The following is a 19,670-nucleotide window of genomic DNA, read 5'->3' as shown; positions in this document are numbered from 1 at the left end:
CAGCATCGGTGGGCTGAAAGCCAGTGATATAATCCATTGTTTCAATATGTCAGTTGCACCAAATTTTATTTATTTATTTACCAAATTTTATTAGTTATTTCAATTAATACCAGGAACGTCGTTTAGGGCTAAGCCCAAATCACCGGTTAATCCAACTTCAGTTGAAAAAAATTATTGGAAAGAAGAATAATCTCCATATAATTAACAGAAAAATACCATTAAGAGTTTACTTATATTTTTAAAGCAATCTGGTAGGAAGGTTAGTCGATTTGGTTATTTAACTAAATTAACATTTAAAACAAGGACATATTTCAGAACACAAAGAATAATGCTTTTGTGTCTAGTACTCTTGTATTTCCATGGAAGTAAGTGGGAAACAGAAGATAAACGGCTATACATTAACATATTTTGTAGATTCATTAGGTTTATTCTGAGTAGGAAACGTGGAAAATCAGCAACGCCCTGGCCGGGATTCAAACTCCGAACTTCCCGGGCTGCTAGCCAGACGTACTTCCAATTACAAAGCCACGTGGTAGGGAAGGAGAATTCCTTACATTCTGATCCACTTGAATGTAGACTGAGGATGAGGGACCCAATCACAAAAACCAGGTGGTACAACCAATTATCGCCCAGTATATTCTAGTTCAGGGCACTTCAGAGAATTCTGATTTTTTAGAGGAGAGAAACATGTGAAATCAGCTGTTGCCCTCACTAGGATTCGAACTCCGGGCCTTCTAGTTGCTAGCCTGTTGTGTTCCCAGTTATACCACGAAAGCAATCAGAAACGGGAAATTAGAAAACTCTGTTTAATTTTTACGATTTAGCAAAAGCTGATTATGCACGATTAAATGATACATATTTCTGTTGTGAATAAAATCAATAACTTAATACTGTGACATTATCTCCTCTTCAACATATTTTCTACTCCTTTCTGGTAGAAATTTTGTTTCATTTAAGGCTTGTAATAGTCATTTTTCCATCGTTCCGAAATTCGTTCCGAATTTTTTTTTAGATGAGTTAGATCACATTGTAGAGTCATTAGGTTATTTTGAAGCAAGAGACAGGAAAAATGTGCAGTGCCTTTGCCCGGATTCAAACTCCCCCCGTACCTCTCGAATACGACTTAAGTACACTTCCGGTTACACCACGAAGTCATGCGGAGAGAAGGCAGAAACTACCTCATAACGCAACTAAGTTAATCCGCCTCCGATTAATTAGGAATTAGCTGTATTCTGGCATTTAATGAACTTGACTTAGCAAGTTTTCTAGCCGCTTTATAAACTATTTTCTTCTTTCTAATACCTTCCTGGTGTAACGGATGTACACTCGGCGCGTATTGAAGAGGCCCAGGTTCGAGTCCCGGATAGGGCACTGCACAATTTTTTGTCTCCTCCATCAAAAAATCCTAATGACTAATACAACTTTTAGCATTAAAATATTTTACAATCTAACTGAACATATATTAATTTAATGTGCTTCGTGTAAATGCGAATATACCACAATCGATTACAGTAAAGGAAGAAGTTTTAACGTTCTGGGGCCAAAGGGCTACATAACCTTCTCTCTCATCTGCTAAAGTACAGCGGTATTTAGTGACTCAATTAGATTTACCATCACCATCTTACACCCTCATAGGCCCTTCGTCTCAAGGAGAGAGGCTGTCAGCACGTGACCGCCGCTGACCTGTGCCTTTGATCTCCGCAGTAATTCATCCGACAAACGTCATCGAGCTGACTGTGATATTTGCATTATCAAATTACAATACATGCCTATTATCATATTCCTTACTCTATAATGGTTTCCGTATTAATAAGGTCTCTTAGGATGGAAGCTTTCAGTATAATTAATAACATTAAAGTCTTCCTAAATTAATCTTCATAGGCCAGCAGATTAGCTCCTCCTGAATTGGAGCGTCAGTGAGCAAATTTCGTGTTGTGTTGCATTTGCGATGGTAGTTGCAATCGGCTGTATCCTAGTTCATCTACGTTCCTAGTTCATCTACGCTGAAGAATGATTAATGTATTGCCTGTCAGTAAGTGTTGATACAAGAGAACTTAGTAACAGCAAAGTACCGAAGAATGATGCAATATACTACTTCATCAAAGAGATAGTCCATTGATTAAGCTTCGTGAATTGGCGCTGAAAATTAGTAAAACAATTATAAGAATTTCAGTTACGCTTTGTAAGTCTCCATAACACGCTTCAATAAAGCAGTTGCTTAACTCTGGTTATTAATAAGGTCCAATATATAATCGATAATTAAGACTTTAAAAAGTTTTAAATTTTCATCCTTTACGATTAATATTTTTATATCATTTTAAATATAGTTCTTTGTTTTAAAAGAGTCCGTAGGCTAGTCTTTTCGTTTTTCACATCAATCCTATTAAACTTTAACAAGTAACTTATATTTTTACTGCCAAAATAAAAATAAACGACTTAGCTATTTTAATCTTAAATAATTAAAGGAAAAAATTTGTGTGTGTGTGTGTGGGGGGGGTTACATTACGCCCAAAGAGGCGTTTTTTGAACGTTTTGTGTGTTACCTTTTATTTATTAAATATCATGTTCTTCGCACTTTTACCCAAAACGGATCGTAAAATGGATTTAAAATGCATTCAAAAGAGAATTTTTCGCCACATCTGTACGTTCGTATGTATGTAACTCGCATAACTCAAAAAAGAGTAACCTCAGAAGGTTGAAAGTTTGTATATGGGACTGCTATAACATGTAGTTGTGCACCTCTACTTTTGGTTGTAATCGGCCACTTTAAATGTATGTATTCTGTCGGTGAGCTCACGTTTTTTAGTCTTATATGTTGGCAAATTGTGCATTTTTTACTTTCAAAATGATTCAACAAATTTGCCATTTGTTTACATCTGAAACTCTTCTTAGTAGAATAGTGAACAGTTTCTGCATCAACTTCAGTGTCTTTTTGCCCAATGGGAGCAGAGCAAAAGTAAACTTTCATTTTTGCGCAACGAAAGTCTTCCTGCTCGCTGGACGAATCGCTTGGTTTTGTGTATTAATTCTAGTTTTAATTCTTAATTTTTTTAACTGTGTTTGCTATTTTATGTTTTTCTGTATTTTAAAATTTTTAATGAAGATTTTTAAATTTTTTTGTGTGTTTTTGCCTTGCCGCGAAGTGAGAACTAAATTAATTGAATGAGAAATTTATTTCTAATAAAATTGGAAGGAATACGTTTAAATGAAGTGTAACAAAAAATGCGCATAATTTAATAGGCCGTACAAGGTATATTCTCTAAGAGAACCTTGAGTTAATCATGACACTATTATCCTGTGAAATATATTTCAAGGCTCAATGTTTTTCTGGTAGCCATTGTATAATTTAACATTATTCACAAAGCTCATTTGCCTTGAGACTGAAGGCGGACCTGATGATATTACACTACATTAACCCAATTATACAGACTTATTGTTGCTGCAGTTTACAATAGAACGACGTGCTTTTAAATGGGGCGGAAAGATTCTACAAAAGATACGAAGATCCTTGCACAATCAATCTTCTTCTCAAATCTTACTTAGCGTGTTTGTAATTTAATTTTTTAATGAATTCGAGAGGGCTTTATAAGAGAGTTTCTGATAAGTAAAAATTCGTTTAAATTCATAAATAATTTAATTATTTAAATTATTTTTAAAGCGAATTTTTATATATGAAAATATATACTATTAAAATCTGCACACGTCTATTTATTTGTTTGTGGCATCACCTCCGTCGTAACGGTGGGGAGTTGAGTTTCAAGAGAGGAACTCACGGATTCCAAAAATTTGGAAGCCATTTCGACCATTCTCATCTTCGTACGTCTTTCATCAGCCGAGATATTAATTAAAAATTCTGAAAACGCTAATTTTGGCACTCATTTTTCCGTGTGGTGTCCGCACAAAAGTGCTTTATTTGGAAAAGTGTTGCCATTGCTCACTTTCCAACCGCAGATTTTGTTAATAAAAAATTTTTAAGTTTTACAAAATTTGAAATAAAAATAGCATTGTCAAACACTAAATATATTATTATATAACATTATAAGATCCTATTCTGAAGTTAAAAAAAGCATGCGATTGCATGCTACATCATTGTATATCGAATATTTTTTGTTATTGTCAGCATTTTAAATAAATAGCTGCTGTTGGCATCAGTTTTGCTTCAGGTTAGAATAACTAACACGATATGTTATTGATACGTTCATTCGTTTATTGATGTTGAGAAAAAGTTGTTATATTACATTGAATTTAAACTATGACGTCATACGTATATATATTAATCTGAAGTATCGAAAGGCTTTGTTTGTTTCCTGGTTTGGCAGAAAAAAAAATCATGGATTGGTTGTTGCTTGGAAAGAATGAACTGATTTCATTCATAATGAGATGTTTTTACACATTTTCTTTTCAAGTTTAGATAGGTGGGCTTTAAAAATAATAATCCACATAATACCATTTTTTGTCATACCTTGCAGATGCAGTTAATGTGCAAAAGTTAATCCGAACACGCAAAAATGGAACCTGTGAATATGATATCACACAATTAAAAATAATGTTTTTGCTATAAACAAAAATATTAAAATTGTGTTGGACACCGATCAATCAATAAATAAATTATTGCAATAGTTCTAAGAACCTAACTATTCGCTTAAATTTTGCGAACCAATAAACTGTTGTTTTCAAACTGTTGCCACAAAATGTTAGAGTCCTGCATTATATTTGAAGAAATTAAATAATGAAAAATCTGCATAAATGTATGTATATTTCTCGTATTGTGATAAAAGAACGGTACATAGAGTCATCGAATTTTGAATAACGTAATCCTCCAACGAATATGAGCGTGTGGAAGACCAAATTTGAAATTTGCAATTTGTTTTATGATCGATTTCCTACTTTTTAAAACTTTGACGAATTTTTGATTAACAAACTCAAGGATTTCAATAAACGTTGATATCACTAAGATTGACACGCATTGCCCTTCAAATTGCTGTGTTTGACCTTAAAAATTCAAAATTATAATGTGAAAAGTAACTTAAAAATTCAGACCGCCTGGATTGGTAAAAGCTCACAACATTGACAGCTTACCAGCATCTAAGAAAAGCGACACTGTATCTGCACCACGCCTTTCATATGTATATTATAGTGGCAAAGCACAGTACGGCTAAAAGCTTATAAAATATAGGAAAAAGTTGTAAGAAGCCAAAATATGAAAAAAATTAATTTTTTAAAAATACTGTAATTATTATTAAATAGCGAAAAAAACCTTTCCTTTTCCTTGATTTTTTCGTCGCCTTCTTTCTTTCTTTCTTTTTTTTTTTTTTTTTTTTAGTCCAAAGGGATTTGAATCCCGAAGGACTATTAGTTTCGTTTTGGCATTTTGCGTCGGACTCATAAATGTCGGTTCACTTTTCAAACTGTTGCCACAAAATGTTAGAGTCCTGCATTATATTTGAAGAAATTAAATAATGAAAAATCTGCATAATTGTATGTATATTTCTCGTATTGTGATAAAACAACGGTACATAGAGTCATCGAATTTTGAATAACGTAATCCTCCAACGAATATGAGCGTGTGGAAGACCAAATTTGCAATTTGCAATTTGTTTTATGATCGATTTCCTACTTTTTAAAACTTTGACGAATTTTTGATTAACAAACTCAAGGATTTCAAAGAGAGCAATGGCAACTTTGTGCAGAAAAAACATTTTTATCTCCAGCGCGTGAGTCTCTGTATCGGAAATTCTAAAGATATGCTCGTTTTAAAACTATTTTGCGATATTGCTGTTGCACTGGATCTTATGGTTTAAGTGCGAGGAACATGATATTTAATAAAGAAAGGTAACACACAAAATGTTAAAAAACGCCCCTTTGGACGTAATTTAAAATCTGAAACATTTCAGATTTTGGTTTTTTTTTTTTTTTTTTTAATAAAATGATCTCTTAATACAAAAGATGTAAGGTAGCATAATTAGGCATAAGCAAGCACAGCTCTTTTACTACATTACTGGTTATTAAGAGTATTATAGTATGCAAGTAAAGATTTAGCAGAATCATATTTCTTTTGTAAATTTATCACAGTGGAAGATTGAAATGATTAAAATTGCAAACAATTCTGAGGCATAGATCATCCACCTCTGATAACAACAGCAAGTATTATAGTGTGATTCAGGTGGCAGCTAATTCGGGTCTTTGTGGCTTCATCTGTATATCAGAGTTCCTTACTGCACTGGCTGGCGAGGGATGTCGAGTCATGATAGATATATAACTACCCACTATTAACCAAATTTTGCCCAGTGCCACTATTAACCAAAATTTTCAATTCTCTCTACAAAACGCGGTGGCGAAGGCAAAGGGTGAATACCCGTTGCATTGAGGAAACTTAGCAAACGTGAGGAAAATTGAGGAAACGTAAACAGCATGGGGTCTCGTATCGTCCTACTGAAAGGTGGAGCGACGAACGTCTTGGAAGTATAACTCGGTCAGAGGCATTAAAATTTCAATTATGTAATAATGGCTGGTCAAAACACCGGATGTATGGATCAGAAGTGAATAGATGTTTGTACAAAATGTTATTCCATAAAATTAATTGAAGAGTTTGAGCGGTATGAGATGAAGAACCTGATTTCGTTTTATCAGGCGCCTCCACTTAAGGATACAACCGTCAAAACGATATAAGCAAAAGGAGGAATTCGTCAGAAAAGGAATCGTCCCATCTCAAGTTTGTTGTGCATTTCCTTCATGGTATAACAATTTTAAAGGCCAGCAATGCATTTTTCAACTTTCTGCGGCATGGAATTTGACTGCAGCCTCTTGTCGATACTTCTTATCATTCTTTTCTATAAGTGATTATGAATTTCACTGTCATAATAAATCTTTGTCTCAATACTTATGGTGGAGGTGCTTAAATATGGCTGCACAATTATCTTTTAAGCAAATGCTCCATTGCTTTCAAAGCCAGCAAATGAAATTAAATCCAGCATTTCTTTGTTGCTAATATATGGTTCCGATTCTTAGTTTGTTAATGGTGAAACTAAGATTTAGTCTTCATTCTGAGTCACCTTGACCAGTGTTAAGAGATCTGCTATATGTTAGGGTGGATATATTAGTTTCTTTCCTTATCAAAATATCAGCAGCGTTCAGTACGTCTTTCTTCTCTTTTCAATTAAAATATTTAGGTTAGAACCATTTCCATCTGTATCAACTATTACACATTCTGAGTCTAAATTGTTTTTACAAAATAGGAAGATCCATCCAAACCAGCAATAATTACTCTGGTACATAAGTTTGCATTCCGCTTTGAGAGGCAGCATATTCCGCGTGATGGATCGAATGGTGCGGACCTGTGGCTTGGCCTCCTCGCTTACCGGACATCAACCACATTATTACTCTTCTCGGATCACATAAAATCTTTAATATATGAGACGCCTGTGGGCTCGTCTGAAGATGTTGCAGTAATAATTGTTGTTGCCGCAGACAATATTAACACAACACCAGGAATCTTCTGGAAAGTGAGCCTGTCATTCATTCGCCGGTGTGAACTACGTAACAACAAGCGGCGTGGCCGCCACTTTGAACCACTGGCTGTAATGTTTCTCTGATGAATGAATCAGATTGTGCAAATTCTGGCATGGTTCATTCGGTTTCCCAACACTGTTGTAAGTTCGCGTTGGAATTCTAATTTTACTCTTTGTTGCTTCTCAAAGTGGAAGGCGACCCTAAGTTCCATGCTAACTACTGCTCCTCTGTATGAGTACTATCCCCCGTCTTATTTTGCAAATCAAGTTATACTCAGCTTGTACAATGTATTACCAACTGTATTGTCTATTTTAAGGCCTGGTGGAATATTGGCTAGCGTGCTGCTTCCACTGGTCCACAGGTCCGCGGTTCGATCTCTGAGCTGGACAAGGTTGACTCAGCCTTTCATCCCTTGAGAGGGGTCAGTAAAATAAGTACGAAAACTAAACACGGGGGTCCTGAGACATGCTGATCATTTGTCCAGGGCTTATGCTCATGCACCCCGGGACCGACAGACAAAAAAGCAGATATCGGAAAACTGCAGGCCATGGGCAACTATGGCTGTTGCGCTACTGGGTTTGTTTAGTTTATATTTTTCTATTATACTGCCAATTTTATGGCGGTCTCTCCTTTTACGAGGTTTTCCGAAACTTTGCTTAGAATCGTAAAACGAATTTAAAAAAAAAACGATTATATACAAATGGTAGTATATTTAAAACTTGAGTAATTTATGGAAAACAAAAGAATTATAATATATATATATATATATATATATATATATTTGCAATTTCTTTTAATAAATTTGTGTACAATAAAGTAACAAAATGTAAAATTTCCTACCCTAAAAGCAGACTTTTCCCCTCTGTTCCGACATTTTCATTAAGATGAATGCTTTATTATTTTGATAACAGCTTCTTAACGACATCTTTATAACGAATTTCTATTCTGACATATTTTAGTGATAAGATTAAAAAACATAGAATGACTTTTATGGGTACATTAAATGCATAATGTTAGAAACTGTTTTTCTGTTTGCTTATAATAACTGTATTTCAAAGCCAAATGCAATATCTATGCAGAACAAGGAATCAAATAAAAGGCTAAGTAAAATTAGAAATAATAAATTGTTCTCATTTGAAGGTTTCTGCTGTACTAAACATAATAAACCATGTTTTGTCTCACTGTTTGTGTCTTTTCTTTTTTGCTTTTTGTGTCGTCACTACCACGCCAGGAAAGCGTTTTCGACCATGTATTGCTATGTGATATCCCATCGTCTAGGTTTACTCTATCTGCCCGGAACATTTGCCAAAGCTGTACTGATATACTCTGTATTTAAAGATGTAGAGACACTAAGTATTTTTTGGAAGTAGGAAAGATGAAAAATTAGCAAAGCCTATGCCGGGAATCGAACCGCACACCTCTGGAATGCTCAGTGTGCAGACCACAACACTACGAAAGCTCGTCAAGAAGGTGGGAAAAATACCTTATATACTCTTCCCTTTAAAGGAGGGAACAGAACACAATCGCCAAATCCTGGGTGCCAAATCATCATCCACCACTCTTTTAGTTCGGGCGCCACTGGAGAGACATTAAGTTTTTTTTTGAAGCAGGAAAGAGGAAAAATTATCAAAGCCTTCGCCGGGATCGAAACGCGGACATCTTGAATACCGACCCGTGTGCAGCCCACCGCGCCACGAATGCTCGTCAAGAAGGTGGGAGAAATAACTTATGAAGAAATTAAAATTATGAAGAATCTGCATGAATGTATGAATGTTTCTCGCATTGGTATAAAGCGACGGCACCTAGAGCCATCAAATTTTGAATAATTTAGTCTTTCATCCGAATATGAACACCTTGAAGCGCGAATCTGTTTTATTGTCTATTTCATATTTTGTAAAATTTAACGAATTTTTGATTAACAAACTCAACAACTTTAAAGAGAGCAATGGCAACATTGTACGGAAGGGGAAAAACATTTTTATTTCCAGCGTGCGAGACTGCCTACCAGAAATTCCAAAGATACGCTGTTTTTAAATATTTTTAGCTCAAATCCTCTCGAAGCGTGTAAGTAAGTGTGTGGGAAAAAAAAAAAAAAAAAAAAAAAAAAAAAAAAAAAAACGCTTTTTTAAGCATAATATAAAATTTGAAAGCTTTCAGATTTTTTTTGAGAGTTTTTTTTATCTCTGAAAAAGGACCGCCCCCTTTTTTGGCCAGATTTTACGAGTTGAAAAATGACGACACACGTCACTTTTCAATAACCCCTCGTTTAAAATAATTTTTCATTTCCTTTTCGAAGAATTCTAATTCTTAGAGTTGTTTAGTAGCTCAAATAACTCAGCTTTTTTTTTTTTTTTTTTTTTTTTTTTTTTTTTGAAGCCAAGTAACTTCTTCAGCAGAAACTGAGTTGAATAAAAATTGTACAAATTTTTTGAAATTTTTAATGGCTCATAATTTAAAATAATATTTTGAAAGATTTCATATTCTGTATTAATTTGATGTCTTTAAACCTTCAACTTACTTTAATTTCCTTTTTTTTAAAAAAATTATCCATACTATTATATTATACTTTAAAAAGGATTTATTGTTCCCGGGAAATATTCGAGAAATATCTTAATTCCTGGGAGCATAAAAAAAACATGCAGGATTCCGAAGAAACAGGATCCCTGTTTCCCGGGCAAACAGAGCTAAGTTTATAGAGAAATCATCTACTTTCCAAGAAAGTTTCTGTTCTTCAGAAATAAAAAATTCAGGAATCTAAATTTGCTTTGAAATGTATAGCATGTTTTTTCAAAGATCCACTCAAGATTGATTTTTCCAGCTTCTTTCAAACCATGTTTAGCTTTCCTGTAAAAGCTTGTATTGCATTAAAATTGAATTTTGCTAACTTTTTAAGGTAAATTGACTTGTCTTTATTCCATTTAGTATTTGATTGTCAACATACTTCTATTATTACAAATGTTTAATTGAACTTGCTTTTATTTCTGTTTTTTGGCTTTAAAGGAACAAATCATGGATTTTACGTTGCTGAGACTAATTTGTATTTTCTATAATGTAAAAGCAACATGCAGTTTTAATTTTCAGGAAAGAGTAGAATATAAGATCCAGATAAAATATTGCAGAGCTTCAAAATATTTCATATTATAAGATATTTCTCCCGCCATCTTAGCATGCCTTTGTAGTGTGGCGATCTGCACGCTGGGCGCGCGTTCCAGAAGTCCGCGGTTCGATTCCCGGCGAAGGCGTTGCTCATTTTTCATCTTGCCTGCTTCCAAAAATGCCTAATGTCTCTACAGTGGCGCCCGAAACTAAAAGGATGATGGATGATGATTCTCCACACCCAGGAATTGGTGATTGGATCCCCTAAAAACCCCAGTCGCCTTTTAAAAGAGGGAGAGCATGTAAGGTATTTCTCCCGCCATGTTAGCATGCCTTTGTGGTGTGGTTGTCTGCACGCTGGGCGCGTATTCCAGAGGTCCATGGTACGATTCCCGGCGAAGGCGTTGCTCATTTTTCACTTCTCTTGCTTCCAAGAAATACATAATGTCTCTACAATATAGGGAAAATATACAGAGCGTTTTCAAAAAAGGTGCTGGCAGACACAAAGTGATCTTAAACACGCACTATTAGTTACAACACAAACACAAAGAAGTGGAAAAAAAACTGAAAGGTATTAGATTTTAAAGTAAAATTTTAGATTGCCCAAAAGGGATTGTTAAGGCTCGTTACGCTACTGCTGAGCTCACAGTCTACTAATATGCTGTTACACCTAGTCCTACTAACCCATTTTTCGTCTTTTTAGCTTTATTATTGAGCATCATTTTCTTCTCACTTACGCCAAATACAATTCAATAGCAAAATTACAAAAATTTTAAAAGAAGCATAGCAGTATACGTTTATAATTTATAATGAAGCATTAAGTGTTGACATATAGTTTTCTATTTTTTTTCAGTCTTTTCTTATTCATCATATCAACGTTCAGTTTTCCTACTAAGATAGTTTTACAAAACTTTTTTTTTCTGCTTTTTTATTATTAGCAATTTGTGTGTTTACTTTATTTGTTAAATATCAGGCTCTTGGTGCTTACACCACATAAAATTCAACAGTAAAATAAAAGACTATTTAAAAACAGCATCCCTTTGAATTTGCTATAGACGGTCTCGTGCTTTGGAGATTTTTTTTTTTTTTTTTTTTTTTTGGTCCAACAGTGTTGCCATTGCTCACTATGAAATTGTTCGGTTCGTTAATTAAAATTCGTTTCCAAAATAAAGATTTACAAAATATGAAACAGACAATAAAACTAACTCGGAATTCCCAAATTCAGGCTTCCAGGTGATCATATTAGGATGGAAGACTACATTATTTAAAATTTAATGGGTCTAGGTACCGTTGTTTTTCCACAATGCGGGAAACATACATACATTCATGCAGATTCTTCATTATTTAATTTCTTTAAATATAACACAGAACAGTAATATTTGGCGGCAGCAATTTAAAATTGATATAACGCTTTTAGTGATTCGACGCAAAATGCCGTTTCGATACTAAAACAGCCCTTCTAAGCTAATGCTTTGTGTGGAAAAATTATGTAAATATAAAAATTTAAATTTATGGGCAAGCTCCTCATAGAGCAAAAATACCAGTGAAGAAAATTTCATTTTTTGTATTAATAAATTATTTACAAAGATTTCATCCGTTTATAGAGAAAATTCGCGAAGGTTTTCAAAAATAAAATTGACTCAGATCACTGTTTCGTGCTTATTATTGATCGAAGTTCAGGATTTCTCCACCAAATTTAAAAAATCGTTTCAAAGCAAAACTTGGTTTTTACATCCTTGTACGAAGTAAAAAGGAAGTATTGTAATCGCGAAAAGTTTCAGGCAACATATTTCAACGAAAATATCCATTTTGACCGCTATCGAATGCAATTTAACGATGTTTTTGCGTGATATCTGTACGTAAGGACAGAATAAAAGAGTCTTTTCCTCCAAAAAAATTATAAAACTGCTTTAAAATTAATTCTGAAGAGAATTTTTCGTGGCGTCTGTGCGAACGTATGTACGTACATGCGTACATACGTATCTCGCATAACTCACAAACGAGTAGCCTCAGAACGTTCAAATTTTGTATATAGGACTGCTATAACATGTAGATGTGCACCTCGTATTTTGGTTGCAATCGGCCGCACCAGACGTATATAAATATATTTATATATATATATATATCCACTCTGTTACCCGGCTCGGTGATCTCAGAATCTTTACTCTTATATGTTTGTAAATTGTACATTTTTTGCTTTAAAAATGATTGAATTATGTTTTTATCTTCCGGTTAAGGTTTTTATGCCTTTCGTAATTCTGGAAGCAATATTTGTACAATTATCAACAATTTAAAAGCTGTTTAAGTGCGGTTAAGCTTTAAAAAACATGGCGGACATATTTGTTTACATTTGAAACAGCAGAATTGTAGATTTGTTGCCAATCTAGAGAGACTAAGCTTCGCAACACAAAAATAACGCCTTCATTTATTATTGCGAATTAAATCCTGCTTAATCCTTTCTGGACTTTTTTCGAGTAAATAAGTGTTTAAGATTTATTTCGTAATTTTAGTGTCGCGAAGTGAGAACTGAATTAATTGAATGAGAAATACTAAATCGTCTGTGAGAAACTGTTTTTTTTCTGGTTTGTTTGCTTAATTTCTTTCATACATCGTTTTAGCTTTATTACAGTATTTGGATAGAACATGTGGCAACGATAATTCTTCAAATGATATAAATTTTGCAGAGTGTCGTTATAGTAAAGAAATATAGTGAATTTTAAAGAGTGCATTTATTCTATTGTGGTTTATGAGCTGTCGACGAAGTAGATTTAATTCAATCCAATGAATTTAAATGAAATTCAAGAAAAAAATGCGTATAATTTAATATTCCGTTCAAGGAAGTCATGTGGTGTACACATCAGATTTTTTTTAACGGTTTTGCTTCCATATAATGTAAAATAACACTCTCGTTACTTCTGAAGCTCGCTTCGTGAAAATTTAAATTACTTTTACCTTAATTACCTTCTACATTTACCTTCTCAAAGCACAGTTAATATTCTGGCAGTTAAAAAGTTTTCTGCACATCATATAAAACGTTGCATTTTATATTTTTAGAAGCACCAACTCGCAGGATTGAAATAATTTTCATAAAATTATTGCCTCATTTTGAAGAACTTCGTATTTGAATACAGATCTCGAAGATCAACCTGTAAAGATATATACACTTCCCTTTTCCCCAAAAGCCTTTTATATGGAATTCTAGACATAGCGATATAACGATATATATAGCATAATCTAAGTAGACGTTAACATACTGTGTAAGAAATTTTGTCGTGCTTAGTCTAGAGCAGGGCTGTAAAGAATCCCTTATTAAATCAATATTATTCGCAGATGGCACCGAATCGTACTTGCAAAAGCCAACACTTTCGGTTTAACTCAAAACAGAGTAGAATTAAGTTAGTCTAACGGCTTTTTCACGGGTTATCTAATGCGCAGGTAGACACTGGCTCTTAGAAGTTGGCGTAAACAACTCGAGTGACTAAGAGCGCTCAACGCCACAGATATCTAACCTCTGGTAAACTAAAGATAACAACGTGGCCTTATGACAGGCAGAACCCGTTCTATAATCACCTTCCAAATCCTTCCTTTAAATGTTAACTTCTTTCTACCTCATTTGAATACACTCGCACTAACTCGTTTACATTCTGACATACATTGACTCATTGCAATTACTGGTTATGTTTGTTTCTTTCAGAATTCAAGGTACCGTATTTGCCGGCGTATAAGACGCACCCCCTTTTTCGTGGCGTCTGTACGAACGTACGTACATACGTACATATCTCGCATAACTCAAAAACGAGTAGCCTCAGAACGTTGAAATTTTGTATATAGGACTACTATAACATGTAGATGTTCACCTCGTATTTTGGTTCCAATCGGCCGCGCCAAACGTATATAAATATATTTATAAATATATCCACTCTGTTACCCGGCTCAGTGATCTCAGTTTCTTTACTCTTATATGTTTGTAAATTGTATATTTTTTTCTTTAAAAATAATTTATCAAGCAAAGCAGTAAAAACAATTTTGGTCAAGAAAACATCTTGCGCAATATGCTACAAAATAAGTAAAAAATAAAAATTGTAGAAAGCTCGCCTAAAAGTTACCAAGAGCTGCCGCTCCAAAAGGTTAAAGACGTTTTCAAAAATCAATACACATGAAAAGCAAATCATTAGACATGTAAAACATAAATACAATAAAATTAAATAACAGAAAAAGTTAAAAAGTAAGCGGAAAATGGTAAATTAGCCCAATTCGATATCCAAACAGGCTTTTCAAGGGAAATTTCATTGTTTGAACGTCGAATCAAGCTAACCCCATTACGCGTTTCGCCGAAACAGACAATTGAAACTTTTACGCTAAAAATTTTTTTGACAAAGTGTCTTGGAAATTTTAATAGTCTCAATTCTCTGTTCCAATTTCCCGACGCGTCCGCTTAGAAAGACACATTAAGGTGTTAAAATATGTAAATCAAAATCAAACTTTCTAAATCTAGTCTAAAATTAAAATCAAAACGAAAATAAATAGCGATGAGCTATTAGTCCTAAAAATACAAATACATTCGGGCTGGGCCTGCAAGCTTAAAGATTAACAATTTAATTTTTAAATTGTAGATTTTATAAAACTGTAAGAAAACCTGTAGTTAATAATCAATATAAAATTTAAAAAAAAAAAAAAATGAGAAAAGAACAACTCAGTGGGTCTTGCTAAGACCAAGAAAAAGTTGTAACAAAAGAAACAAAAAACTGACCTTGGCGATGTAAAACTGTCCCTCTGAAAACATGTAGTAAAATGGCTGCTAACTTTAAGCGTCTTATTTTTGGATAACGTAGGTAGGGGAGAGCGAAGAGTTGTGGGCGTTTAGCCAATGCGAAGTGATTTTCGTTATCTGTAACTCGTCTCCTATTATCGGAGGGGGCCGGAAACCTCGTGAATCGTGTGAAGAGCTCAAAAAATGGCGCTTGGCTTGTAGAAGGATGGAAAAAAATTTTTCGAAGTGAAAATGGCAAATTCAGCTAAAACTATAAAAACTTGGCCATTAAAGCATGAGAAAAAGGAAAAAACAGTAATATGTTAAAAAAGTCGTAATTCTTCAAGCTAGCGGGCGATCAAGCTACTATGAAAAATGAAAAAAGCCCGATTTGTTAATAAAAGCAGTAAAATTGGCCACTAAAGAAATTTAAATTTAAAAATATGTACATAATAGTATTTAAGATTAAAGTGCCAAAATTTTTTTGGAGGAAAGAGAATGAATAAACAAGAATTATCTGTACATTTTTACAATAGATTCTCTGAATAAGACAAATACAAAGTAATACTTTTTGCAAATACCCAATCTATAAGTTGCTTTTTTTAGATCTTCTTACTGATTCCACCAAGTTCTTATCATTTTCTCAGTTGAGGGTGGCCCGAAATGCCTCTTTACAGCTCAGTTTCCATGTTCTTTAGCATACTGAATCACACGTAGCTTGTATGCTGTGTTATAGCAATGCCGACGTTGTTTTCGAGCCAAAAAATTTAAGAAAATTGAAGATTAGAAATCTCACAAACTTAAAAGTCGTTTACAAAAATTGGAAATTTTAAACAAACTCAGCAGTAAGAGTCAATGAAAGCGCATGCGCATTCACCGAACACTACGTAACTGTAATATTCCCACATTCCGCAAGGAAACAAGAAAAAAATTCCCATAACTCCGAATACAGGAAATTTTCAGAAATGAATGTGATCAAAAACTGAATATCGACATATAAGACGCACCCCGTTTTCAGACCTATTTTCAAAGAAAAAAAGTCTTATACGCCGGCAAATACGGTAATTAAAAGCCTTTAATTTTTTTTCAGAAAAATTATGATTTCAAAAAATAAATTATAATGCAAGAAATGTTTAAAAATGAATATGTGTCCTTTTTCACTCGCATTTGGTTTTCCTAAGACGGAAAAATTATAACTGTATTCAATGTATTTAAACACAAAATGAAGTATATTTCTTTAGAGTTTACAGTTTTACTCTTTATGCTACTCACATTTCGAAAACTACCGATTTAAATGAAACTAACCATTCCCTGAAGGGCAATTTCAAAAGTATCTTTCTAATAATAAAGTGCAATCCGAATCGCAAAACTTTCAGCCTCCTACAAAAAATTCCTGCCCTCGTCTTCCAAATAAAACAGCGCAAAAAAGGAGAAATATATATTTCCCACAGCATCAAAAGACATTTTCATCCACCCCATAGGACCAAACTCAGCAAAAGAAGGAAATTCGACCGAAACACGAGTTGGATACAAAATTTATCGCTGTGATTCTCTCTTGCCAGCAAATCCGCCATTTCGCCGTTCCATCCAGATCCGAGATTTGCGTCGTAAAAACAATCTACAGCAACCCCTTTGAATGTATTGGTAAAGACATTCTCTGTCGAGTTAGACCTCTCCTCTTTAGAGATAACTGGCTTAGACATTCGATGGAGTTTCTATCGGACTTTATACAAAACTCAGCGATAAATGAGGCGGATATAATCTTATCTGTTTATTGCAGACTCAAAACAGCGCTTTTAAGCTGTTAACTTTGCTGTGAAAAAGTTAATTAGAAAGATCTGTACACTTAACTGCTAAATTTCATCTGGTAACATAGTAGTGAATCCGCTCAGTGAACAACTGAGGAAATACCTTTAAAAATCGAGGAAAACTTTATCTTTATCTCACGTGGTGTGCTAAAATAAATAACAAAAAAGAATACTTTGTCCAAAATCAAAGTAATTTTAACAGTAAAGCTACTAAACATATTAATGCATCATCAGCGTATATTAATCATAACATGTTTTACTCAGTAATGTCTATTAAAGTTTTAAAGATATTTTAATAGTCGTAAAAAATATATATATATGTAGATCATATTGAATGATTTAAAATTCATTGAATTCGAAAACAAGTTTTTCTAATACTTGCGCAATAGCTGCATATATACATACATATATATATATATATATATATATATATATATATATATAAAATAAAAATTGTAGAAAGCTCGCCTAAAAGTTACCAAGAGCTGCTGCTCCAAAAGGTTTAAGACGTTTTCAAAAATTAATACACATGAAAAGCAAATCATTAGACATGCAAAACATAAATAAAATAAAATTAAAAAACAGAAAAAGTTAAAAAGTAAGCGGAAAATGGTAAATTAGCCCAATTCGATATCCAAACAGGCTTTTCAAGGGAAATTTCATTTATTTGAACGTCGAATCAAGCTAACCCCATTACGCGTTTCGCCGAAACAGACAATTGAAACTTTTTCGCTAAAAACATTTTTTTGACAAAGTGTCTTGAAAATTTTAATAGTCTCAATTCTCTGTTCCAATTTCCCGACGCGTCCGCTCAGAATGACACATTAAGGTGTTAAAATATGTTAATCAAAATCAAAACTTTCTAAATCTAGTCTAAAATAAAAATCAAAACGAAAATAAATAGCGATGAGCTATTAGTCCTTTCCAAGACACTTTGTCAAAAAAATTTTTTTAGCGAAAAAGTTTCAATTGTCTGTTTCGGCGAAACGCGTAATGGGGTTAGCTTGATTCGACGTTCAAATAAATGAAATTTCCCTCGAAAAGCCTGTTTGGAGGTCGAATTGGGCTAATTTACCATTTTCCGCTTACTTTTTAACTTTTTCTGTTTTTTAATTTTATTTTATTTATGTTTTGCATGTCTAACGATTTGCTTTTCATGTGTATTAATTTTTGAAAACGTCTTAAACCTTTTGGAGCAGCAGCTCTTGGTAACTTTTAGGCGGCTTTCTACAATTTTTATTTTTTACTTATTTTGCAGCATATTGCGCAAGATGTTTTCCAGACCAAAATTGGTTTTTCTAAAATTGTTATTACTGCTTTGCTTGATAAATTATATATATATATATATATATAATGTTTATATACATACATATAAAATGTTGTATGATTTTAAAATTCACTTGGTTCGAAAACAAGTTATTCTAATACTTGCGCAATAGCTGCAAAGTAATATAATAATAATTTATTTACTAAAGGAATATTGATTATATTATCTCCTAATATTAATTTTAGTAGAAGTATCTAAAAGGAGTGAACCCAGAGGTAGGAAGTTTAATTCCGAAAAATGTTTTAAAGTAACTTGAATGTAAATTGTTAAAAATCTTTTACGGGGACTTGAATTAAATCATGAATAACAAAATTTCAAACTTTGAGAAAGAAATTAAATTAAAAGCAAGTAATTATGGCTATTGATCGGAAAATAAATTATTATACTATATACATATATATATATATATATATATATATATATTAAAGAAATATTGATTATATTATCTCCTAAGATTAATATATATGGAATAATAGCAAGGAAAAAACGGAGCAGTGTTGATGCTTACATAGATCCATATTGAAGAGGAAGAATTCTAATTGCGTTGTATGCTAATATGTTGACTAGGTAATATCTAACAAACATGGCAGTCGAGGCAGTTTTAATTCCATTTTTATTTTCCAGTTGACGTTTGTGGTTACAATTCACTTGGCACTCTAGTCGTGCCTATTTAAGAACATTTACATTTTTGATATTATAGCGATAGGAAGCGACGACGAGGAAATCGCATCCTAGCAGCGCAGAGAGCGAAGCCGAAGTGCGTAGTTATGCAATATGGAAGCACACGAAGAGAAAGCTTTTGGTTTGAGTTAAGCGTTTCAACTCCTAATTATTACACTTTCAACGCTGGGCAGGCCATTCAAAAAGGAATGATTTAGAAATACGCAATCGAGAGAAGTTTCTATTTTTAGAATTGAGAAAGGAAATTTTGTTGTGATAAAAATGTAATGACTAGCAGGGATTTTGATGGCGTAGAAGTGTTGATCCATAATGAATAGGAAATTGGAGGCGAAGGCAGATTAAATCTTCATTTGTTATTTTAGCAAACATGTTGCGGCCACAAACAAGTTGGCACTTTAAATGTGCATATTCCAAAAAGCTTACATTTTTAGACATGATAGATTTGCAGTAAAAACGAAGAAGCAGACAGACTATAGTCCAGCTAGGCCAAAGCGTAGAA

This window comes from Stegodyphus dumicola, chromosome 1 (assembly GCF_044657685.1).
Source record: "Stegodyphus dumicola isolate Sdum_Otavi_A_Nest chromosome 1, ASM4465768v1".
NCBI classification, from domain to species: Eukaryota; Metazoa; Arthropoda; class Arachnida; order Araneae; family Eresidae; genus Stegodyphus; species Stegodyphus dumicola.
The sequence above is the reverse complement of the archived record's forward strand: the minus strand, read 5'-3'. Positions refer to the sequence as shown.